Raw genomic sequence first — 27,500 nt, forward strand, 5'->3', positions numbered from 1 at the left:
TCACAAATTGCATACCAATAATACCAATAAAACAGAACATGGTTTGCTTGCATTTTCCGTCGATCTTTATCCCCTGCTTTTGCGCAATCCCGTTGTGCAGCAATACTAAAATGGTTTGCATCCGGCAAGCACTAATTCAACTATAAAAGCAATGAAAAGAAAAACAACAGGATCTGTAACTTTTTTTAAACCTAATGGACCATTCCTTGACTAATAATCAATCCTCGCCCATAAATCCGTAAGTGACTTTTTACGAATCACGCAGAATGAAATGGAATGTAAAATTTAAGCCTAAGATCTGGAATGGAATGTAAAATTTAAGCCTACGATCTGGAATGGAATGTAAAATTTAAGCCTAAGATCTGGAATGGAATGTAAAATTTAAATCCTAAGATCTGGAATGGAATGTAAAATTTAAGCCTACGATCTGGAATGGAATGTAAAATTTAAGCCTAAGATCTGGAATGGAATGTAAAATTTAAGCCTAAGATCTGGAATGGAATGTAAAATTTAAGCCTAAGATCTGGAATGGAATGTAAAATTTAAGCCTAAGATTTGGAATGGAATGTAAAAACCTAAGATCTGGAATGGAATGTAAAATTTAAGCCTGAGATCTGGAATGGAATGTAAAATTTAAGCCTAAGATCTGGAATGGAATGTAAAATTTAAGCCTAAGATCTGGAATGGAATGTAAAATTTAAGCCTAAGATTTGGAATGGAATGTAAAATTTAAGCCTAAGATCTGGAATGGAATGTAAAATTTAAGCCTAAGATCTGGAATGGAATGTAAAATTTAAGCCTAAGATCTGGAATGGAATGTAAAATTTAAGCCTAAGATCTGGAATGGAATGTAAAATTTAAACCTAAGATCTGGAAAGGAATGTAAAATTTAAACCTAAGATCTGGAATGGAATGTAAAATTTAAACCTAAGATCTGGAATTGAATGTAAAATTTAAGCCTAAGATCTGGAATGGAATGTAAAATTTAAGCCTAAGATCAAGCACTGGGACCTATGAGGTTATTCAGCGCTGGAGGAGAAATTGAGAGTAAAAAGGTCTGAAAGGTGTACCAGGAGGAAAACATCGCAGCTGCACTATGAAGTAACTGTTAGGAGAGAGTTAAAGAAAACAAGATGGTAGAAAGAGAATAAGAACAGAGTTACAGTGAAAGGAATGAAAGGGGCTGTAGCTAGAGCCTTCAGTAATGCCTACAGTGCACCGCGTGAGGTGCACTGACGGCGCTACCCCTCCCAATGGGAGGAATCACGCTCAGCGCCAGACAGACAAACACAGGCGAGCCAATAGCCTCCATCCTAGTCGATGGCTCAGGTAAAATACTTCGAACAACCGCATTCTCGTTTCCTAGTAAAGAAAATGGTGTTGGGGATATTACACGGTGCAGTGGCATATGGCGCCAGCCAACAAAACGAGCAACTGGAAGGACTGGTCATCAGGAGCCGATTTGTGGTCGACGGGAAGCTCTCTCTCTCTCTCTCTCTCTCTCTCTCTCTCTCTCTCTCTCTCTCTCTCTCTCCCTGGCTTTTACTTCCTTCCACTCCATTGCTCCTTCGTCTACCTCTCGATTAACTCCCACCTTGCTTCTCTCTCTCTCTCTCTCTCTCTCTCTCTCTCTCTCTCTCTCTCTCTCTCTCTCTCTCTCTCTCGCCTACTTAGCTCTTATCCTGCTTATTCCTATCTACTTTCCCTTGTCTAATCTTATTCCCATTTTTAGTTGAACTGTTGTCATATTATTTATTCGGACTTGTCATCAGGAGCCGATTTGTGGTCTACAGGAATCTCTCTCTCTCTCTCTCTCTCTCTCTCTCTCTCTCTCTCTCTCTCTCTCTCTCTCTCTCTTCCTATCTCTCTGTCTAATCTTATTCCCATTTTTAATTGAATTATTGTCTATTATTCCTTCATCAGGAGCTTTGTGGTCTGCAATGCTCCTTCGCCTACCTCTTTTAACTCTCACCTCTCCTTATTCTATCTCCATTTTTAATGCACCCTCCTATTCTATCTCCATTTTCTCTTTTAAATTTTTTGATTCTTTTTTTTTTTTTAAGTTGAAGCGTTTCACACCATTTATTCTCCATTATTCCTTCATGCGTTCACCTACGTGCCATCCTTATTCCAAAATTCCTTGACGATAAAAATGGTAAATAATTATAGTAACATGAAACAGCAAAAGCAAAAGAAAAAATATGAAGTTAAATACTCATAACAGGCATTTAAACATTGAGGCATGTACGTATGCATGCATACAAGCACGTTATGTATTCAAATAAGCAATATATATACATATATGTATATATATAAAATATAATATATATATATAAATATATATGTATATATATATATATATATATATATATATATATATATATATATATATATATATATATATAACAAAATCTCATAACACACGTTTCCCCATACAAAAGCTATCAAGTGACAAGTACAAACTAAACCACCTTCTGTTCCTCCTCTTAGAAAGAAAAAATAAATAAATAAATTTCTTGTCCAAAATTTCAGATAATTTCAAAAAACCACCTGAAAACGACAAAAAAAAAAAAAAAATGTTCCTAAAATTTCAAATAACCAAATTAATCACTTGGCTTTAAAACAAGAAGGCAAAAAAGGAAATCTCTTCCCCAAAATTTCAAACAAACCAAATAAACCACTTGGCAAAAAAAAAAAAAAATCTCTTCCCAAAAATTTCAAATAAACTACTTGGCTTTAAAACGCCAAGGAAAATAAAAAAATAAAGAAATCTCTTCCCCAAAATTTCACATAAACCAAATAAACCCCATGGCTTTAAAACGCAAAGAAAAATTTAAAAAATACAGAAATCCTTTCCTTAAAATTTCAAATCAACCAAATAAACCACTTGGCTTTAAAACGCGCAGAAAAATAAAGAAAAAATAAAGAATTTTTTCCCCTAAAATTTCAAACAAACCAAATAAACCACTTGGCTTCAAAACGCGAAGAAAAATAAAGAAAACAATAAAGAAATCCATTCCTTGAAATTTCAAATAAACAAACCATAAATAAAGAAAAAAAACAAAGAAATCCATTCCTTGAAATTTCAAACAAACCACTTGGCTTTAAAACGCGAAGAAAAAAAAATAATAAAGAAACCTCTTCCTTAAAATGTCAAACAAACCACTTTGACTTCCAAACGCGCCAGCCACGTTTTTCCCTCCTCCGACGAAATGCAACTTCCTTCCGGACGCCCAAAACCAAAGCGCCTGCCTCGCCAGCGCCACCGGAAGTGGATAAAACCGCTACATCGGCTATTGCCTCCTCTCTCTCTCTCTCTCTCTCTCTCTCTCTCTCTCTCTCTCTCTCTCTCTCTGTGTGTGTGTGTTGGCCTTTTAATGCATTTGAAGACTGCGTTTCGCTCTTTCCACGTTCAACGAACTTTTCAGTTCTTGCTTCGTAATTCGGTTATGGTCAGATTTCTTATTTACTACGAATCTTTAGGTAGGTGATTCGTTATTCTTTTCGCTCAGTTTTTCTCTGTTTTAATACTTGGAAGTTCTGTCTCATAATAATAATAATAATAATAATAATAATAATAATAATAATAAGAAGAAGAAGAAGAAGAAGAATTATCACTCCTTATTGTACATACTCGAATCTTTCATTCATTATTATTCCCATTTTTAATTTAACAAGTTTTGCAACACAACAAACCGACACACTCTTAATGTGTGTAATATATACACACACACACACATATATATATATATATATATATATATATATATATATATATATATATATATATATATATATGTACATATATATATATTATATTCATTATATATATATATATATATATATCTATATATATATGTTTGTATGTATGTATATATTATCTTTTTGAGTAATACATGAAGCGTCATTGACTTAATTATTAAATACATGAGTATTATGAACCTGGGGTAGTTTGACTCACACAACGCTCACGCGGGTGTGCGCGCACTCTCACATACACACATACATTCATTATTATTTTTATCTTTCATTTATTTTTTCTTATTCACCCATTCATCATTTTTTGAATTTTTTACTTCACTTTTCTTTTATTTTTATTCACCCAAGGAACCGACGCCTTACAAGTCCCCTATTTAAAGCCTTCCGCAACGGACTCAAAAAGACTTGCTGAATCCACTCAAGGGCTTTCACCCTTTAACAGCCATGCTCCCCCTGACGCGTCCTTAGGGAACATGGGGGGGAGGTAGAGGGGTCTTAATAAAAAAAAAAACTTGCTTCATTTAGAGAACGGTCTTCATAAGAAAACTGCTTTATTTTGAGAAGGGTGAGTCTTCATAAAAAAAACTGCTTCATTATAGAAGGGTCTTCTTAAAAAAAATTGCTTTATTTTGAGAATGGTCTTCATAAAAAAACTTGCTTCATTTAGAGAAGGGTCTTCATAAAAGAAATTGCTATATTTTGAGAAGGGTCTTCATAAAAAAAAAACTTGCTTCATTTAGAGAAGGGTTTTCATAAAAAAAACTTGCTTCATTTAAAGAAGGATCTTCATAAAAAAAACTTGCTTCATTTAGAGAAGGGTCTTCATAAAAAAACTGCTTCATTTTGAAAAGGGCCTTAATAAAAAAAAACTTGCTCCATTTAGAGAAGGGTCTTCATAAAAACAATTTGCTTTATTTTGAAAAGGGTGGGTAAAAAAAAACTTGTTCCATTTAAAAAAAAAACAATTTGCTTCATTTTGAAAAGGGTCTAAATAAAAAGCTTTTCGTTTAAAAAAATTAAAAAAATTGCTTCATTTTGAAAAGGGTCTTAATAAAAAAAACTTGCTTCATTTAGAGAAGGGTCTTCATAAAAACAATTTGCTTCGTTTTGAAAAGGGCCTTAATATAAAAAAAAAACTTGTTCCATTTAGAGAAGGGTCTTCATGAAAACATTTTGCTTCATTCTGAAAGGGTCTAAATAAAAAACCTTTCATTTAGAAAGGGTTTTCATTAAAAATTGTTCATTTTGAAAAGGGTCTTAATAAAAAAACTTGCTTCATTTAGAGAAGGGTCTTCATAAAAACAATTTGCTTCATTTTGAAAAAGGATCTTAATAAAAAAAACTTGCTCCATTTAGAGAAGGGTCTTCATAAAAACACAATTTGCTTCGTTTTGAAAAGGGCCTTAATATAAAAAAAACTTGTTCCATTTAGAGAAGGGTCTTCATAAAAACATTTTGCTTCATTCTGAAAAGGGTCTAAATAAAAACCTGCTTCATTTAGAGAAGGGTTTTCATTAAAAAATTGCTTCATTTTGAAAAGGGTCTTAATAAAAAAAACTTGCTTCATTTAGAGAAGGGTCTTCATAAAAAAATTGCTTCATTTTGAAAAGGGTCTTCATAAAAAAACTGCTTCATTTTGAAAAGGGTCTTCATAAAAAAACTGGCTTCATTTAGAGAAGGGTTTCATATAAAAAAATTTCCATCATTTTGAAAAGGGTCTTAATAAAAAACTTGCTTCATTTAGAGAAGGGTTTCATAAAAAAATATTTGCATCATTTTGAAAAGGGTCTTAATAAAAAACTTGCCTCATTTACAGAAGGGTCTTCATAAAAAAAAAAATTGCTTCATTTTGAAAAGGGTCTTAATAAAAATTTTTCCTTCATTTAAAACTTCGTTGGTAGGACCCAGTCAAGAGGTCGACAACAGACCTCTTATTCCTTTTGAATACCCTATCGCACTTACAAAACGCCTTTTTGTTAGAGCCAGTGCTGGCATAAGGCTTGCTCAATCCAAACCATCCAATCATTTATTAAACTCCCACTCCACAGGGATTAGATGGTTCACTGACTGCTTCTCACCTTCTACTGAAGAGCTCCGGATTCTCTTCTGCTTCTGTTTTCCCATCTTAACCTGCCATATTTCAAGAAGAAATGTCATCGCAAAACAGAACCAAGTAATATGAATCCATATAAATAGAGAACAATACTGCTCTAAAATGGAAGACTGCAGTATCTGCAGAAATACAAAACTGAGAAAAATGGTAGATACTCCCTTGCCTTACAACTGATTTTGCTGATACTGCAAATGAGACCGGCTAAATACTCGTGGAAAGCATTGAAGAATCATTCTGAGACTGCAGTAACTTGTGTACTAGTGTCACGAACCCAATAGGTGGCATATCTCAATTCAAAAATTTTTGCACATACTGCAGTTTTCCATTTTAGGGCAGAATATTCAGAACAATATTCTAATATAAATCTTCTGTTATAAACACGTGTATTTTATAATGTCTAACCGAAAGGCAGCAGAGAATTTTAACAAATCTCCATAAACGAGGCAGAACAATTTACTACATTTTTACTTAAACAAAGCAGAGTATTTTTACTGAAGCAGCTGACACGGGGTGGGCAACGTAACACCTTTTCCAGCCCTCGTCTGGCGAAAAACAAGGGTAAAATGTTTCCAGTATCAATGACCACAGTTGTTGTCAGAATAGTTTTTTGAGTAAATCGATAAATCAAGCCAATCATATTGACAAAAAATGCATCAATTGATTTATCTTCACATATATATTTCCCTACACGTATTAGTAATAATTATAAGGATATGTTTAAATGGTTTATTATTTATATATTCATAACTCTAAAAGCACTAAGAAAACTTTTATGTTTTATGTTTAAAAAATTATCTCTTGTTGCTTAAAAGATTTATCTCTTGTTCTTCATCACTCTAAAAGCATCAATGAAAAATAATGTTACGCTTAAAATACAAATAGGTTTAAAGAATTCACCGTTTGCAATTTATTTCCCCAACGTCTAAGAAAAAAAAAGGCATGAATAAAGTATTTATCGTTTGATATTAACCACTCGTTACTCGTTGACTGGCTTGGTAAAAAAAAAAATATTTAAAATATTCAATCTTTTCATATTCAGCATTAAAAAAAGATTTAAAATATTCAATCTTTTCATATTCAGCAATCTACTACAGCCTTGAAAAAAAAGTAAACAATCAGTTCTGTAAGAAAGAATCTGGTAATCACTGCAGAAAATCATCAGAATCAATAACCTTTCATCTTTCCACTTGGGTTGGACCCCATCCCCATCCCACCTCCCCCTCCCCCTCCAACCCAGTGGACAGATGGAGCAACAGACCGGGCACTTAGAGTTCTTGTATCGAATCGCCCCGGAAAAATTCCCCCGAGATCTGATTCACAAAGGGTTAACAATAAATAGCACCTGTTTTAGACCGCACTCTTATATCAAAAAGAAAGTAGCTTCGTTATGTAAGAATTCCAAGGACCAATAATCTCTTATATTTTTCTTATTGTGAATACATCATACATATATATATACAAGTATATATATATATATATATATATATATATATATATATATATATATATATATATATATATATATATATATATATATATATATATATATATATATATATATATATATATATATACACGACACGAGTCCCTTCATATTAAACAACAATCACCAACACTCAATAGCCAAACCACCTCTGTTCCATTGTTCATTGCATAGCTTGCTTTTTTCTTTTTCTTTTTTCTCCACACCATTTCACCCTCTTCCATTCGCAGTCTTCTAACTCGCCCAGTTGTCATTTAACTACGACATGAACAGTAGGTTCTCCAGTATTTTTTACTACATTATCATTTTTATTATTTCGAATATTCATTGTTTTTTTTTCTCTCTCTCTCAGTATGTATCTTCTCAGTGATTTTATTTGACGATTTCTGTTTAGTACGTGATTTCTTATTAGTCATTGCTCTTTTGCAGTTAACTTAGGTTTTGTCAACTATAGCAGTTTCAATACTTATAGATTTAGTCAATCAGTATAGTTTTCTTACTGTTTATTTTTTATGTCAGTCTATAGATAAGTGACCTGATGATGGGAAAAGTTACGTATTCCCGAAAGCTCGGCTGTGCCTCTGTTAATTTCTAAGGAATAATAGTGTCTACAATTTTACTAAGTCTTCTGGCTATCCTGTTCCTCCTTATATATATATATATATATATATATATATATATATATATATATATATATATATATATATATATATATATATATATATATATATATATATATATATATATATATATATATAATATATAAATCCAAAAGTTAACGAAACCAACAACGTATGCCAACCATGAACTTAAATACCATACGACAAGCTGACAAGCTTTCTACAGGGAATCTGATTCACTAACAATTGGAGCAGCTAAACTGAAAATTTAATTATGTAGTATGGCATATACTCCATGCCACCAAGTATTATTCTCAGACATTTGCACTGTCAGTATCCAGTTTAAAATATAACCAACCACTGCACTCAATAGTAACAAGAACTCTCCACCTTAATAACGATACTGCCCTAAATTGGAAAACTGCAATATCTGCAGAATTTTCGAAACTGAGACATTCCACCCACTGGGCTCGAGAAACACTAATACGCAAGTTACTGTAGTTTCAGAATGATTCTTCAGTGCTTTATTTAGGGGTCCCATTGCAGTATCTGCAAAATCAGTAGTAAGGCAAAGGAAAACTGCAGTATCAACCATATTTCTCAGTTTTGTATTTTTGCAGATACTGCAGTCAGTTTTGTATTTTTGCAGATACTGCAGTCTTCCATTTTAGGGCAGAATACTACGGTGCAGTTACTGATGCTTCTAGTTAATCTTAAACATGTAATGTATATCTAGTACAGAGTTCAAGTATTCTGACTGCAAGAACATGACTATATATGAACGGTACTTCGGACACTCCACGTTGGGTTCATTCTTACGAAAACAGAAAAAAACATTCCTGCTGCTGAACACACGAAACAATTCGAAGACGTCTAAATAAAAAGTAAATTCATATATTAAGACGACTCGTGCTGCACAAGAGTTGACTTCAAATATGGCTTCCATGTGAAACACAATTTTCCGCCATAACACCAAGGCCGTTATGCTAACCGTGCTTAACATTTACAACTCTCTCTCTCTCTCTCTCATAACTACTAATCTGTATCACTTTCTCGCTCCTTTCATAACTACCCAGAATCTCTCTCTCTCTCTCTCTCTCTCCCAAGCGTAATTGCTAAGAAACTCATTCTCCCTTACTGGAAAAATATTAGGATCTTTTATATTCCTCTCTTTTATATTAAACCCTATCTCTCTCTCTCTCTCTCTCTCTCTCTCTCTCTCTCTCTCTCTCTCTCTCTCTCTCTCTCTCTCTCTCTCTCTCTCTACACACACACACAGTTATAGAACTATCGATAAACGATTACTTTACGTACTTATTCCAAATTATGCAAATCAAAACTTTTAAAAACTACACTCGCGACAGTTTAACAATAATTTGCAGGCATTATAATAAACAATATGAAACGTATTCTTTGGCAGTATTTTTTTTATATAACTATAGGAGCTGAGAAAGTTATCTAAAAACCACGTAAAAGATTTAAACCTCTTACTATGTTCACATTGCATATGTAAACAACTTATGAATGAATGAATGAATGAATGAATGAATGTATGTACGTATGAATGTATATCACCAAAATACGGTTTTCTCCAGTGTTGATGACGTCAGTATATACAGAAATCAATCATAGTAAACTAGTCATTGCAGCTTTCATGAAAATTTGTATTAAACAAGTGTTTGTTTTTCGATTCTCAACACATAAAAGGCATTGTCATCTCTCTCTCTCTCTCTCTCTCTCTCTCTCTCTCTCTCTCTCTCTATATATATATATATATATATATATATATATATATATATATATATATATATATATATATATATATATATATATATAATATATATTTATATATGTATATATACATATTTATAAATATATATATACTGTATATATACAGTATATAAACAGTATATAAATATTTATATATACATATTCATAAATATTTATACATATATATAAATGTATATTATATAATATATATATATATATATATATATATATATATATATATATATATATACATAATATACGCCACACCAACAATATTATGTCAACAAAACAATGTATAAGTCATTTTTATCTCTCTCTCTCTCTCTCTCTCTCTCTCTCTCTCTCTCTCTCTCTCTCTCTCTCTCAATCTCTATATATATATGTATGTATATATATATATATATATATATATATATATATATATATATATATATATATATATATATATATATATATATATATTACAGTACAATCATAAAGTTCCTCTCCAGGCACCTAGCAACCGCCACCACCTCACACACACACACACACACACACACACACACACACACACACACACACACACAGTGGCGACTAAATCAGAGAGCAATACGACATTCAGCGCCATTATACTTTCTGGCCGGCGATTACCTTCATGAGGTGTCATTACGACTCCGTCTTTATACGGAACTTCATTACGAGGTGATGATCCCCACCAGTGAGTTGTGCGTCTCTGAAGTCATTCTTTTCCTCTCCCTTCTTTGGCCAATGAAGAAGAAAATGGAAGAAGAAAACTCGCTTTTCCTCCGGCACCCGTCCACCGACCACTGACACACACACACACACACACACACACACACACACACACACACAACGATTGGCATGCAAATATGAATACATGCATAACTGCTAAGAAACTTATTCATTCTCTCTCTCTCTCTCTCTCTCTCTCTCTCTCTCTCTCTCTCTCTCTGTGTTGCAACTTTTAAGATACTTATTATCTCTCTTGAATAACTGCTAGGAAACTTGTTTTCTGTCTCTCATGCATAACTTTTTGGCTCTCTCTCTCTCTCTCTCTCTCTCTCTCTCTCTCTCTCTCTCTCTCTCTGTGTTGCGTAACTTTTAAGATACTTATTATCTCTCTTGAATAACTGCTAGGAAACTTGTTTTCTGTCTCTCATGCATAACTTTTTTGGCTCTCTCTCTCTCTCTCTCTCTCTCTCTCTCTCTCTGTGTTGCGTAACTTTTAAGATACTTATTATCTCTCTTGAATAACTGCTAGGAAACTTGTTTTCTGTCTCTCATGCATAACTTTTTGGCTCTCTTCTCTCTCTCTCTCTCTCTCTCTCTCTCTCTCTCTCTCTCTCTCTCTCTCTCTCTCTCTCTCTGTGTTGCATATTTTAAGATACTTATTATCTAAATAACTGCTAGGAAACTTGTTTTCTGTCTCTCATAAAACTTTTTTGGCTCTCTCTCTCTCTCTCTCTCTCTCTCTCTCTCTCTCTCTCTCTCTCTCTCTGTGTTGCGTAACTTTTAAGATACTTATTATCTCTCTTGAATAACTGCTAGGAAACTTGTTTTCTGTCTCTCATGCATAACTTTTTTGGCTCTCTCTCTCTCTCTCTCTCTCTCTCTCTCTCTCTCTCTCTCTCTCTCTCTCTCTCTGTGTTGCGTAACTTTTAAGATAATTATCTCTCTTGAATAACTGCTAGGAAACTTGTTTTCTGTCTCTCATGCATAACTTTTTTGGCTCTCTCTCTCTCTCTCTCTCTCTCTCTCTCTCTTCTCTTTTCTCTGTGTTGCGTAACTAAGATACTTATCTCTGCTAGGAAACTTGTTTTCTGTCTCTCATGCATAACCTCTCTCTCTCAAAACAAATAACTGCTAGGAAACTTTTCTGTGTCTCATCATGATTCTCTCTCTCTCTCTCTCTCTCTCTCTCTCTCTCTCTCTCTCTCTCTCTCTCTCTCTCTCTGTGTTGTAACTTTTAAGATAATCTCTCTTGAATAACTCTCAAAACTTTTTGGCTCTCTCTCTCTCTCTCTCTCTCTCTCTCTCTCTCTCTCGTGATTAATAAGAATCACTTCTCTTTTAAATACTCATCTCTCTCTCTCTATCTCTCCTCTCAAAACAACCCTCCCTCTCATCTCCCTCTCTCTCTCTCTCTCTCTCTCTCTCCATCTCTCTCTCTCTCTCTCTCTCTGTCTCTCAAGAATAATTATTCGTCTCTCTGATTATGTGCTAAACCCTCCCCTCTTTCTTAATCTCTAAATCTCTCAGGAATAATTATATATCCACTCTTTCTAGTGATTAAATGCTCAGGAATCTTATATATCCCTCTCTAGTGATTATCTGCTAAGGAATCTTATCTTATATATCCCTTTCTAGTGATTATATGCTAAACGCCCTCTCTCTCTCTCTCTCTCTCTCTCTCTCTCTCTCTCTCTCTCTCTCTCTCTCTCTCTCTCTAGCCGTGCCTCGAGGTTGCCCCGATGCAAATTTCCAGATGCCTCTTTAACATACAAAACAGTAACGCGTATTTATATATTGGCGAGGCAGTGACCCCGTTCAGACACCTAAATGGCATTGCAAACACACACACACACACACACACAGACACACACACCTAGGTTAGGTCCAGGTTCAGAGGGTGAAGACACACTTCAGGGGATGCATGTCGCAGCTCTTAGGTCTTTGATGGTCACTAACCATAAGGGAAAGAATAGAATTGAATAGAAAAGAATACTCGTAGAATAGAATAGAATAGAATAAGTTAGAATATAGATTAGGCCAGTGATTCCCAACGTGGGGTGTACGCCCCAAAGGGGGGGGCAATCTGATTTTTAAGGGGGGCAATGTGAGAAAGTTTAAATCTAAAGTTAATGTCCTTTTAGGGTTCCTCCACGTGAATAGGAATTTACTTTTTGAATAATAATAATTATATATCACCACAGGGGGCATCAGTTTTTTAGAGGTGATTAGGTACGGCATGGCCAAATAAAAAGTGGGGGACCACTGATTTAGGTCAAAGGCCAAGCGCTGGCGCCTATGAGGTCACTCAGCGCTGTAACGGAAACTGACAGCAAAAAGGTTTGAAATGCGTAATAGGAAGAGAGCCTCGCAGTTGCACTATGAATCAATCGTTAGAAGAAAAAGAATATGAACGGAGGTACAGTAAAAGGAATGAAAGGGGTTGCAGCTAGGGGCCGAAGGGACGCTGCAAAGAACCTCGAGTGATGCCTACAATGAACCAAGTGAGGTGCACTGACGGCGCTACCCCCACTACGGCCTCATATCTAAGGAACCAAAATCATGTTTGTTGCTTACCAGGAACTTGCAGGGACAGGCTGCTCTGCGCTCAGCGCCTATGAAAAAATAATACCAATGTTATTAAGGTTGCTTCACTCCTAAAATGTCTGTTAACGTATCTATGGAATGAAACATTTCGTTAAAAATAATTGTCGCAATTTTTTGTTACTTCAATTTATATAACCAACATCGGTGACTACAGTAATTGCCATACAAGCTGACAAGTTTACAGAAATCAATCATTCAATCTTCAAAATGCACATTGTAAGTATTCCTGCAGCAAGCAAACTAAAAGCAATTTTTAAGACATGGGAATCGAGTCATTTTTTTTTTATCATCACTGCCAATGCTTTTTAATCAGGGAACAACATTTGAAGTGAGATGTAAACATGTAAGTTCTGTTAGTGGTTGCAAGGATCCATAGGGCAAAGCCTGACATAGTTACAATTCAAGACGCGTTACTGAAACTCGCAACACACCTTAGTAGTCTCGCGTAAGCGGCAGTGGATCATCACATGAAGATCAAACCCTATTGCAGTTTAGTTTAAGAACTATGAAGCATATATTTATAACTCAGACACATCATGAATTGCAAGTATTCTTGGAAAGTCATTCAAGACAATAAGCATTACCATATCAAGTAGGATAACGCCTGAGATGAGAACCAGGCCGACACCTGTTTCTCGACGTGACCTAAAAAGGTATCCGTGGAGAACACTTGTACTGAAGGTGAACTAAACAGATATTGGCGATTATTAGGTATAATACTATACTGACTCAATTTGCTTCCTGGCTTCATTGTGCTACATTGGCGCCCAAACTTAAGGACTGTCACAAGTTCAGGAACATTTCGTTCCTTTTTTCGAGGCATGGGTTTTAACCTTCAATTCAACACTAAACTCGGTTAGGTGACTGCTCCTTCCTTGTAAAGAAGCCATCCTTGTCAACCATCTGAAATTTCTTCAATCCTTGTATTAGCCACCTAACTGCTTCACTCCTGCATAATCCTTATACTGCTTCTGTTTTAAAAATAACATTTAACAACTGTGTCCAATCAAAGGGTCAATGAGTGTTTACCATCCAAAAAGGCCACTTGATGGTGGGCAACCATCCTTGTAAAGAAGCAGTCACCTAAGCAGAAGCTTCATTATAGGAAGTCCCTTAATTCTCATTCACATTTTACACCTAACCAAAACCTAAAGTGTCCTTTTATTCCTTGTAAAGAAGCAGTCACTAAGAATTTTCGCCAAAAGCACTGGGACCTATCCTTGTAAAGGCAGTTCCGTTCTAAAGCATCCGATTTTTCCTCACCATCCTTGAAAAGCAGTCACTGCTATCTCCCAGGCCCATGTCACCACAGATGGCCACCTTATCATCCTTGTGTCACTGACGCCTGCTTCTTCATCCTTGTAAAGAAGCAGTCACCTAACCGAGTGACTGCTTCCTCACCATCCTTGTAAAGAAGCAGTCACCTAACCGAGTGACTGCTTCCTCACCATCCTTGTAAAGAAGCAGTCACTCTCGATAGAAACATAGGTGGTCCCCTGGTATAGTGGTTTCCTCAGTAAAGCAGTGGTATGCCACTCCTTGTAGATGTCAAAGGGTTCATTTAACCGAGTCTCCCCCAGGGCGATGCAAAATCACTGGCATTGTATCATGAAAGAAGCAGTCACCTACTGCTTCCTCCTCCATCCCTGTAAAGAAGTGTCACCAAACCGGGTGACTGCTTCTTCACAATCCTTGTGGGAGGTTGAAAAAGAAGCCAAACATTCTTTGAAAGCCACTGAATTTCAAGTCAATGGTGAGTGCTTTGGTCCTGCTTGTTCCATGTCAATCTGAAATTAAGGTTTCACTTGCATAATCCTTATACCTCTGTTTTAACAAATAACATTTACAACAAATGCGTCCAATAATAATAATAATAATAATAATAATAATAATAAAAACCTAATAAATAATAATAATAACAGATGGCCAATAATAATAATAAATACTGTTCTCGATAAGTGGTTAGTGCCGTGGCATGCCACTCCGATAATAATAATATAAATCTTACTTATTATTATTCAAGAAAAGAAGACAATCCCAAAATAATAATAATAATATAACTAATTAATTTTTTTCCAAGTACCTTGGAAAGAGGATAATTACCATCGCAATCCTGCTCTCCAGATAAGAAACATTTAAGGTTGTCAAGAACCAGATTATTAAGATCACATTTTCATAATAAAAAGGATCTACTAGTCACTACAAATACGCACCATGTACTTCACAAATAAAGTTACAGCCCTAAAAGAATTATAATTACCATCTTCATCCTTGTTTACAGACAGGAAACATGTAATGACTCGACCAATGAGAATTTTAGTTCAACTGTCCCACTTCTAGCATATGGGAAAATAAGATGAATTTTAAAAATACCAAAGGATACTTCTAAATATGACTTATTTTCATTTTTGTACTTTAAATGCTTTAATTTTGACTGACAATTCTTTCCTAGCATTTGGTGTGGGTTTGCATTCCTCATTCATCTCATTCCGAATCTCTACCTCTCCACAAACCGTAATTTGGCTCTGGCCGGTATAAAAGTTTTTTCTCCATACCCTAAAAAGCATTGCAATGCATATCCAAGTTCAGAACCTCAGCCATGTCAAGATTTTATTTGTTATTAACTATTCCCCCACCACCACCTTCTTCTTCTCTCTCTCTCTCTCTCTCTCTCTCTCTCTCTCTCTCTCTCTCTCTCTCTCTCTCTCTCTAATATAGGTAGTCTGTTTCGTAGAAGCCTACTTTGCATTTAATGGTACAATAGCCTTGTTACAACTGAATGTTTTATAATAATAATAATAATAATAATAATAATAATAATAATAATAATAATAATTACTACTACTATAAAAGAAATCAGCATCGCCCTGTATCCCCGTCCTATTTTTTAATAATAATAATAATAATAATAATAATAATAATAGAAATCAGCATTGCACTGTATCCCCGTCCTATTTTTTTACGCACACAACAAAAACATCTCGTCATAATATACTGCACATGGGCCCGGAGCAGACCATACTGTTAAACGCAAGTCCCAAATACCCACAACAAATCTTGAACGATGGAGACAAAACCCACGAGATACCCAAGACAGGTTTGAAGGCATCGCCTTCCGCTTCCACAGAGTTGACGCGGCGGCGGCGACGGGGGTGGTGGTAATATGTAGAGAGAGAGAGAGAGAGAGAGAGAGAGAGAGAGAGAGAGAGAGAGAGAGAGAGAGAGAGAGAGAGACCCCCATACCCATTTGCGTCCCTGGGGGTAACGGTTCCAACGACGCTCCTATACGCTGCAGAACAGGAAATTTTTTACCGTGTTTTGCTCACACAGGATACTGGCGCAAACATACACACGCACACACACACACACACAGTAAAGCCCTGATCACATCTGCAAACGCGTACGTTACTGTCCCGGATGTGGTTGTGTGTATATATACACCAAGGCAGTGGTCAAAGTTTGTATATACACTAAGGACCAGGTCAGGGTTCTGTACAAACACACACACACACACACACACACACTAAGCCCCGGTCAGGGTTATGTGCCTGGGCACAAACACACTGAGGTCAGGGTTGTGTGCACATACACCAGGGCCTCAGTCTGGGTTACGTACACACACATACATACACACACGCTAATCCCCTACCAGAGCCATTATACACAATTTAAGACCATGGTTAAACTTAAGAAATCACAGCCTACAATAAGTTCCTGTCCATTGTTATGCATACACACATGCAAAACTAAGTTAAAGCTAGTATTATTTATACATACAAGGTGAAGCACATGATCTGGGTAAGATTTTGTTACACACAAATACACATACAAACACTCTAGGACCGAGGTCATTGTTGTGTATTTACACACTAAGGCACGGGTTGGCATTGCATGCATGCAAATACAGTTAAGTCCCTGGTCAGCGTTATGTACACACATGGCGTTGATCGATTATACACACTCACACACACTAAAGTAATTGTCTGGATTATAAACACACACACACACACGCTATCAGGCCCTGGTCTTTCATGTGCACGCACAATAAAGGACTGATCAGAGATATGTACGCATACACACACATACACATACACATACGCAAACATACTATAACTCCAGTCTCTCCCTCCAAGTCTAGCGACTGTCTCTGAGTGAGTGAGCGAGTGAGTCGCTTCTCAACTCCCCGAGAGACTCAGTCAGTCTCTACATACACACACACACACACACACTCTCTCATTCTCATTTCTCAGACTCAGTCAGTTTGCCTTGAGACTTGACGGAGGTGGGATGTCCGACGCTGAGCTCCCGGGATAACACGCCAAGGGATTATAACGGACGGTTTCGTCGTATAGTGGATGTCGGTGAGATCTGGGCTTCTTCGATCTTCGCATTCGGCGAAGACACGAAAGAGTGAATGTGCGGTCCATTGTTGGTGCCTTTGAGAATGACGACCTGATCTGGATCTCGACGTGAAGGGAGGAACGAGGATTTAAAAAAAAAAAAAAGAGGGTTAACAGGATTTATTTTAAAAAAGGGGAGGTCATTTTCAATCTTGAGACTTTCAAAACGTGTGTCGTTTCAAGTGAATATATATATTTTTTTCAAATCTTGATATCCAATTATAAATATCAATATTTTCACGCGATTTGTGACACAAAATCCTATAAGATGCATAGGAAAAAACATAGCACACTGAAAAAGCAGTAGAGGAATTTATATTTTTTTTTAATTACCGAAAAATTCAAATGTCCGAATCAAAGCCAGTACTTCGCCCTTCAACAACGTCTTGAATCCCACAAAGACACGTGTCTATGAGGATCGAGGAGGAGGAGGACACGACGGATGTACGCAAAACCGAAGGGGGAGAGATATTTCTACTTCGGTGTCAAGGAACTTCGGTGGATTCGCCCTCGAGGAAGGAACAGTGGCCGGCGCTCCGGGTAAGAAAATTACAGACGGACGCACACGCATGCAAACACGAGTACATGCTCGACTGACCCTTTTTGCATGACAGCTTCGTGTAATGCATGACGCGCAGTGATGACTTATGTCTGTGTGTGTGTGTGTGTGATTTTGTGTCCGCTTTAATTAGGAAGGGATCATGATACGTTCTCCTCAGAAATGACGTTACGTCAATCTGTGCAAAAATGGGTGTTGGTGGTTTGGTAACTGAGGTCACTTAAAGAATAAGTATCAAGATAACTTGGATATTTTTCAACATTTATTCATGAGCTAACTAAATCAACCTCGATCAGAATAGTTGGGGCTTAAGCTATACTTGAAACCAACGAACATTTTGAATTATAAACAAAAACATATAAAAAAAACATAGAAACTGAAAAATAAATACCCTCAAGAATCAAATTTTTCATCTAATACTCAGAGAAAGAAAAAATTCACAAAATAAAAAAATTAACGGTCATGGGCAGCGACAAAAAGTCTACGGAACTGCAACACCAGATTTCACAGTGGCGGGAATTCGTTGGGTTTAAATTTTATGTTAACTTCCAATCAATATTGACAATAGCAATGTTAAACTATAAAGTTTTAAGTATGCTAAATGTGAAAAAAAGTTTAAATGATCTCTTAGATTTTACCTACCTTCACAAATGGGGATCTTATATATGGAAGCTTTCTTGGAAGGATAATAGGGTTTCTTGTGTTTCTGTATAATGGTAACAATAATCATAACCATAACACTATACTTTGAAGATATAAAACAGGATATAAACAGGTAAAAATTCTCAACCATTTTCCTCTTTCATTCTCAACAGGACTATAAACACCAGCTCATGATATTTCCAAGATTAAATCACATAAAATCTCAGTTAAAATTAACTTTTCTTAACAAAAATGCATTTCTGTCAGTGGAAAATCACTAAAATTACGTGGTAAAAATCAGCTAAACCTCTAAATTTCCAAAAACGTTTTCTGACCTGAGCATAAAGTCAGAGAGTTTATCCCGATTCATAAAACTTTATTGGCAACAGTACTGTTTACATACGTGACGTCATACCAATCTATGTTGACATTTTGCATGATAGTTTAGAAATTTATTACCAGTGAGGCTCAGTCTCCAGATCTTGACACGTGATCCACCTTCCGAATCAATTATTGGGTATCATTTGAGAGAGAGAGAGAGAGAGAGAGAGAGAGAGAGAGAGAGAGAGAGAGAGAGAGAATATTAATATCTTAAGGATTGTTTCACATCAGCAGGATGAGGATTGCCTCGTTGAGGCCCTCCGTTTTCATGGCATACATGCTGACGAAGCAACAAACACATACCACATACGTATAGTTTTTCCTTCTCTCCATCTCTGCCCTTGTTGCCACCCAAAACACATATCTAACTACTAGTACCTAATTAATTACTTGGGTTAACAAAGACACATTGGATTTTTAGTAAACTAACCAATCTATCCTTCTTCGCCCAGTTCAAAATTCGAAGGCAGGTCGTCCACGTGTGAGCTGGGTTCGCTACCGAGAGAGAGAGAGAGAGAGAGAGAGAGAGAGAGAGAGAGAGAGAGAGAGAGATTTAACATGGGTATAATTTAATGTTACAAAAGAACGTCACAACTATTATGAAAGAAAATTCTAAGTAGTTTGGCTACAAAAAAAAAGTTGTTTTATCTATTCTAAAAAATGCATCAAACAATACAGACTCCTACCAAATGTCAATTTAATAATAAAAAAAATAAACGTTAGTTCACGGCAACTTCATCCCATAAATCAACGTTTTTACAAACCTTGCAACATGCCACGAGAACCAAAGCAAGCGGCAGTGCGTTACAAAAAGACGCCGGGCAATAGCATGACCGAAAAGAATAAGAAAATCTTTATCTCTTTATCCGTTTTGGGCATTAGAGAAAAAAAGTAAAGAAAAAATTAAATGAGAAAAGATTACTTCTCAACCCCCCTGTCTTTCTTGTCGATCTAAAACACGCCCCAGCAACAGGATTTGCTCTGATAGTCGATCTTAGCAACATCTAATTTAGTTATAGAAGGAAGCCACATAAAAGCTGAGCCTCTCTTTATCGTGGCCTGACGAAACACCGAAGGTTTGGGGAGAAAAATCTACGAATGTGATGACATCGTTCGATAAGAGAGGAATGTAGGGGGAGAATGCTGACCACTTGTTTTATTTATTTATTTTTTTTTTTTCCCTTTCAAACGATAGTATTGAAGTTTTAATAAACAAAAAAGACTAATTAGAATATAAAAAAATATTTGCCACATAAAAATAAATTATATTAATTCTTTTTGTTTGTCCCTTTCAAACGAGAGTATTGAGGTCTTCATGAACGAAAAGACTGATAAGAATATAAAACGATATTTACCAAAGGAAACTTTAAATGATATAAGTATCAATCATAGAGACCTAAATTATGTAATGAAAGATGCGCTTTACAAATCATAAGACTGTATTTTTATAGAAGATTATTATAAAAAAATAAACTAAAACCTAACGAAATGACTTTCTCTTAATTTTCATTTTTGCGAAACTCTACGGTCGAGGCACGCCAACCTAAAAAGCCCTCCTCCCCATTCCATACATAGGAGGTACAGACTAAAGATTTATTTACAGCCGGCTGATAATTCAAAACTATGAATACTAGCAGCCCTCTCCCCAAACCCAACCCCTCCTAGCGCGCACACACATACAAACACCAATAACTAAACACACCAGTATGAGCTTATTTTTTTTTTTTACCAGACCTACTAAAACGCTTAGAAAAAAACTTATATTTACAAATTTTTTGTATGTGTGTGTGAGTCTGTAAGACCTGTATTTAAGCGTGTTTCACTAAAGAAACGCTTAGAAAACTTATATTTACACAATATATATATATATATATATATATATAATATATATATATATATGTATGTATGTGTGTGTGAGTCTGTACGGACGCATGCATTTAAGCGTGTGTATGCGAGTGTGTACGTACGCATGTATGTAAATAAGTACACACCATACATCACACAAAACCACGCATCGTTGACGTCGGTGGTTTCACACACACTGTAATAATAATAATAAACAAAAAGTTGGAGGAGGAAAACCATTTACATCCCCAATTACTCAGAAGATGCGTCTCATTGGGACCCATCGCCTCTTAGCAAGATGTAACCCCAATATGGCGGGAGATTTAAAGCTCTGCATAGTTAAACCTGAGCGAAACCTAACCAACTTAATAAACATGCATGACTTCAGTTTTGTACCTAAACAGGAAAAAAATTATGATTTGCTACGAAAGTCTTGCGACAAAGAACGACAGAAAACCTCCTTATTTGAATTCACATTTGTGCAATTTAAGTATATATCCTTCTTCTGAGGAAGTCTTGCACAATTCCGAGGTCTGCTTTTGAAGCAAGTCTTCTTGAAATTATTTTATATTTTTATACTATTTTGTGGATTTGTATTTTGTATGTGACCACGCAGTAGAAAAATCCTTCAGCTGCCTCCATTATTGAATATCGAATATGAGAAATTCCCTAACTTGGTTCCAACTACGTTTTAAGTCATGATAAAAACCGATTTAGGTATTCACGCTTTTTCAGTAGTTTGATAAGTCAATGACCTTTTGCATGCCTAGTCATGACACCGCATCCTTTGTTAAATACAGCACCTGAAAAAATTCCCTTACTTGATTCCACCTACATTTTAAATCATGATAAAAACTGATTTAGGTATTCATGCTTTTTCATAACAGTTGATAGGTCAATGGCTTTTTACGTGCATAGCGATGATACATCTTTTCAGAGTCACTTGCCTTATGTGCAAGAGAATGATCGTAATATATTCTTGTGTCAACAAATTATAGAATGAGCATAGGCCTACTCATTATAAATTCTTCCACGGTCAACAACCTATGTGCAAACTAGTAATAAGTTGTGGCACCACACAATTTCATACAGAAACAATACTTTATCATTAGTAATGTGTATATATATTTGATGTGCCATGGAAAACCCTCTTCCAAAATTAAACTTGCAACAGACCTTTGGGGTCTAGTGTAACCAGCAATGAGTCACAATGAGACCTGAAAGGGAACCCACCAGGCCCAACCAACAGTGCATCGAAATCTTTCCCATCCACCCCGGCGCTACAGAGACAGCCATGGGACCAAGTCTTCACAAAGACCAGCAATTCATCAATAAAACCTGAGGGCTTTTTGAACCATCGTGGAGTACAGAGACCTAAAAAGGACGACCCACACCAGATGACACTTTGGGGCCCTGCCATAAATACCAATCATAAAGAAGGGACCTCCTTCACTTCAGTCCAAGAGAGAAGAGAAAAATGTTAATCTCTCCCCTCTCACTCTACCATGGGCTGCAACTCACAACCGTCGACTGATCACCATGCACTTAATATTCACTGCTCTCGCTAACAAAGGTACAACGTCTTTAAGAGAAAGTACCTAATGAGAGCGTTCCTTTCACACCCGACATATAACCGAAGGCTAAAGCATATGTAAAAGAATAACGCTTCTGCTGGTCTGGAAACATTGCTTTTCAAACAGTCCCATGTCAAGAAAACTCAATAAAGTCCTGATTAATACCAACACTACATAATATAGGTTAAAAAAATCATGACAAGCTTTGTCACGGTAAGAATGAATGAGTTTTGTAATGAGATTATAAATTATGCCTCAGTAACAACAGGCAATTACTGTCATGTAATGTCCCTCATCATCACAGTACGTCCATCTATCGACTCCTGTACTGTAATCAAAGGCACTGAATGAATATCTTAACTACTGCTATCACTACTATCAGAAGTTACTGTTATACTAATAGTTGCTACATTTAAGTCAACCCTTTCCTGGAGGCGAAGGGTTTCACAAAAACATGAAACAGTTCACCCCTTCTTCATCTACGGGGCACCTGTGGAACTGGTTACAATGAAATCATTTTAATTCTTTCAATTTAGACTAAATAACGATACGTAATTGTAAGACCTGATATTATAAAAGAAATACAGCGAGATATAAATACTGCATTACTAAGATTTGAAAGACGAAACCACAATTTCAGCATATTCCAGATACTGAAAAGAAAATATAATAAGAATCATCCCTTATTCTTTGAAAAAACCGGATTCTAACTTACTAGGCTACAAAGAAAACAAAATAGAAATTCTTACAAGTTACATCACCGATATTGTGTGTGAGAGAGAAAGAGAGAGAGAGAGAGAGAGAGATGAGGGAAGGGGTAGACGGCTCCTGAAAACTCACGTATATTTTTTCCTTTAGGAAAGATTGTCTCTTTTATATGTAAGTTACTTTTGTCAATTATACGTGGAAAAATATGGATTCTTCCTTTTCATTTATGAGAAAGATACACGGATACTTTAAACGCATTTTTTTTTTTTTTATACCGTTTCGAGAGAGACCCCGGGGTTTCTCAAAAGCCTCCACTTCCAGTCAAACCCGAAAAACTGCAAGACAAAGTAAACTTTCCCTTTACCAATGAGATAAACGGGACCCAAACCCAGAGTCTGTATTACCATAAAGACAGTCTTTTTTTTCTGTAATTATGCAGGGCACAAACTACCCTAAAAACTACCAGGAAGTAATCATGGCGACGTTTTTCTAACTTTGTGAGAAAAGGTTGCGTCAAAATAAACAAATGGTTGATGTAGAAGTTGAAAGCTTACGACACTCAATAGATGACTAGTTTGCTAGACTGACACTCTAACCCCTTTTAAAAAGCTGAGTCATGTTTCTAATAGTAACAAATGTATGAGTAGAAATCTCATCAGTCATAAATACTAATATTACTACTACTAATAATAATAATAGACGACTGTGAAAAAAATCTCCCACACCACTTGACCGAGTTGAGGAAAAGGGGTGAAACTTTACGAAAACCGGTAAAATAACACACTCTGTAATTAAGAAACAAAGAAACCACCACAAACACACTGTTCAACATACGCGAGGAAATCTGAAACAACAACAATTTGAACCAAACGAAGCAAATCAGTCCGATGAAAGAGCATCACTTTCCCAAGGAATGCCCGGAGCGATGTAATTTCAACTCTCAACCCCCTGCATATTCATAAGGTTATGAGATTGGGTAACGGAACACGCGATGCCCAATAGGGCAGAGAGGCTGAAAAGAAAATAAAAATAAAAAGTGAAAGTGTCACGCGTCACACGCAGATACGATGCTCATGTGACAGGTACAATAAAGGTACGATAAAATGAGGTCAAAGGGGCACTGAGTTCTCTAGGTAATTTATACGTGAAATTTTTTTTTCTATTATTATTTTTCTTATACTTTTCTACGCTACTATTTTTTTTCAGAGCTGGGTCAGTCACTGGGTCCCACAGACAAGACCACAAAGAGACCTATTCTGTCCAACAGGGCCTTTGGGCTAGGCTGGAAGGCAACAAGGGGGTCCCCTCCCGATTGCGGGACCCTAAGCCGCCTCCGGAATCCCGGAGGAGTGTCTTTGATAATGATTTTGATTTGGTTCAGTACTGAAAATAAAGAAAAAATACATGTCTGCTTCTCTTTTCTGAGACTCTTATAGACACTAAGCGTATTCCACTGGCCATGTTATCAACTTTTACAAAAGAAATCCAAAGCTGCTTCAAGACGGATTGTTAAATGGTTACAGTGCCCTCGTGGAATCCCAGAAAACAGGAGCTGGGCCAAGCGCCTTTCTCTCCATTATTCGGGTGAATAAAACTTTAAATAAATAGCAATTCTCTAATGCGGAGGGAGCCTTGGCTCCCTGGTTCTACAAGGGAACCTTATAGTTCTTCCAGGGGACGCCCGGAGGTCACTGTTATACTGAACTGATCTCCTCCTGGAGTTAGCTAGGGTTTGACCGAAGGGCTCTCCTAAGGAGCTAGGGTGGACCTCAGAGATAGGGAAAACTATTATGTGCTTTTACTGTATTGGAATCTGTAAGTGTTAAGGTTTCCTTATATAAGTAAGAAAAGGCCATACATATTAGAATGAAAAGACCACATTCATGTCCCATTCTCGTGTTCTTTCTTTACATTAAAAATCATTAGACATTCAAATATGGATTTCGTGGCATTTCTTCTTCTCCGAGGCAACCTTCAAACACCCTGACCCCAGCTACTTGACAACGGGGACATTTATTTATCTTGAATACGTTCAGTTTTCAGAACGTGTTCAAATTCATATGCAGAAAGGCTATCAACTTTCAAATCATGCTTCCATCGAATACAATCCCTCATATAAGTTAGCTAGAGGGGAGTACAAATATATAACGAGAATAAGCCAAAGGAAAGGAGTAGATTATTTATTATATATTTGGAGCGCTGAGCTCTGAGTAAAAAAAAATAAGCTAACTTGACAAGTTTATGGACATTTGCATTACTCTACTGGAAAGAACTACCATAAAAAGCAACAGCAATCATAATAATTTCCAGTTTAATAATGAAAACAAGAATGACCAATAATAATGATAACAATGTGTTCACCTCGCTCAGTGGCCCAAGAAACTCCAAAGGAGTATAGAGAGACCACTACTGTACAATCTTAGATCAGAACCAGATACTAAGAATAAATGTCTCCCGCTTTTCTTTATGCATTCGTTCTCCGGAGAATTTGGTCGAGGAGCAACTGGTGTCCTCTGGGTTCTTCGTAAAACGTGTCTTCAAAGAATTGTTTGTTTGTTTGTTTGTGTACGAAACTGGCTTCCCGCAGCCTGCATGCAATTGGTGCATTGGAAGAAGTTCCCTTTAAAACCTGTCTCGAGAAAGAATTTTGTGTTTGTTTGTGTAAGGAACTGAAGTAGTCACAGTGCCGGGAAGCAATGGTGGTGTATTTTAAGTTGCTGGTAAAACCTGTCCCGATTTCTTTTTTTCTTTTTCTTTGTACAAACCTGGCGTCACTATACAAAGATCAACCTTTCTTCTGTTCTTTGGTATTGTTTTCAGTCTGCCCTTCGCAACACTATACCTAACGAAACATATGCATTATTATTATTATTATTATTATTATTATTATTATTATTATTATTATTATTATTATTATTATTATTATTATTCAGAAGATGAGCCCTATTCGTATGGAACAAGTCCGAAGGGGCTAGTGACTTGAAATTTATGCTTCTAACGATTAACAAATCAATAGAGACACTTTAAATCACACGAGGCAAGACATCCTTATGAGTTTGCAAATGACTTCAATGCATTCGATCATTGGAATCATTCATGAATAATTCGTGATCAATGGATGATTCATGGAGGTCAAACGTGACTAAAAAGGCGACACAAACAAAACAAGTAAAAAAAGGCGCCGAAACATCGAGTTTTCTGTACAGCCGCTACGGCGCATAATCAAGGCCACCGAAAATATATCTATCTTTCGGTGGTCTCGGTATAATGCTGTATGAGCCGCGGCCCATGAAACTTTAACCACGCCCCGGTGGTGGCCTATCCCATATCGTTGCCAGAAGCACGATTATGGTTAATTTTAACTTTAAATAAAACAAAAACTGCTGAGGCTAGAGGGCTGCAATTTGGTATGTTTGATGATTGGAGGGTGGACGATCAACATACTAATTTGCAGCCCTCTAGCCTCAGTAGTTTTTAAGATCTGAGGGCGGACAGAATAAAGTGCGGAGGCACAGACAAACCCGGCACAATAGTTTTCTTTAACAGAAAACTAAAAAGGTAGAACCACCATCGATTTGGGGCCAAACTAAGATAAGCACGACGAAGAAAAGCGAAGTAGGTTTCTACAGATAGCCTAATGAACTCACCTGGACATCTGATTAAACGAAAAAAAGAATTAATTAACGTTCTTGATGATCTCTCCAATGTCCAAAGGGAGTTTCACTCTAAAAGATCATCGGGACAAGCATGGAAGTTCCGATGAATATCATTTTATCGCTGTCACTCTGGCCGCAATTAACTCGGATGATATTTTAGAGGTTTAAAATAGATGCGACCACAAAGAAGTTACAGATTCAGTCCTTCTTTGTTCATTTACTGTTTACATGAATTTGATGCTCGCATGCTGACTACCATTCAATAATATTCAATAGACCTACTTTGTCTAGGCCTTACCCTTAATATAGAGGAAGAGAAATTAATTTTTCGACTGCAAGAAAAAATCTTGGGCAAATGAATAACCTGCAGAATACATCATCCACTACTTGGAACACAATCATTCTTTTATCAACCAATGTCAGTTTTTTAAAATCTAATAGCTTTGGGATCATAAACACCTGTTTGCTACAAATGATCTCCACTCGTCTAAATCAAATTGTATTTTCCTTAGCTAAAACGACTGTACGAGACCTGACATTCGATCCAAGATACGGACTTCATGCATTCAACTGGTCCGTGCAAACACGTAGATCAGGGAGTTCTTCCACTAGGTCTGCAAATATTCAGCCATTATATCGATTCTTACTTAAGTG

General features: G+C 36.3%; 1 protein-coding gene and 1 long non-coding RNA gene across 2 annotated transcripts in view; one reads left to right on the top strand and one right to left on the bottom strand.

Annotated features, from left to right (window-relative positions):
* The window catches only part of LOC136850001 (uncharacterized), a 220,239-nt gene that overhangs the window by 107,010 nt on the left and 85,729 nt on the right, over nucleotides 1-27,500 (bottom strand). Inside the window, exon 2 of the long non-coding RNA XR_010856502.1 lies at nucleotides 13,052-13,089. This is a non-coding gene — a long non-coding RNA (uncharacterized lncRNA). The remainder of the gene's footprint in view (nucleotides 1-13,051; nucleotides 13,090-27,500) is intronic.
* The window catches only part of LOC136850000 (uncharacterized), a 114,328-nt gene continuing 104,104 nt past the window's right edge, over nucleotides 17,277-27,500 (top strand). The window contains exon 1 of the mRNA XM_067123550.1: nucleotides 17,277-18,021. The gene's annotated coding sequence lies outside the window, so the exon portion shown is untranslated. The remainder of the gene's footprint in view (nucleotides 18,022-27,500) is intronic.

The sequence above is a fragment of the Macrobrachium rosenbergii genome, chromosome 21 (assembly GCF_040412425.1).
Source record: "Macrobrachium rosenbergii isolate ZJJX-2024 chromosome 21, ASM4041242v1, whole genome shotgun sequence".
Taxonomy (NCBI): Eukaryota; Metazoa; Arthropoda; class Malacostraca; order Decapoda; family Palaemonidae; genus Macrobrachium; species Macrobrachium rosenbergii.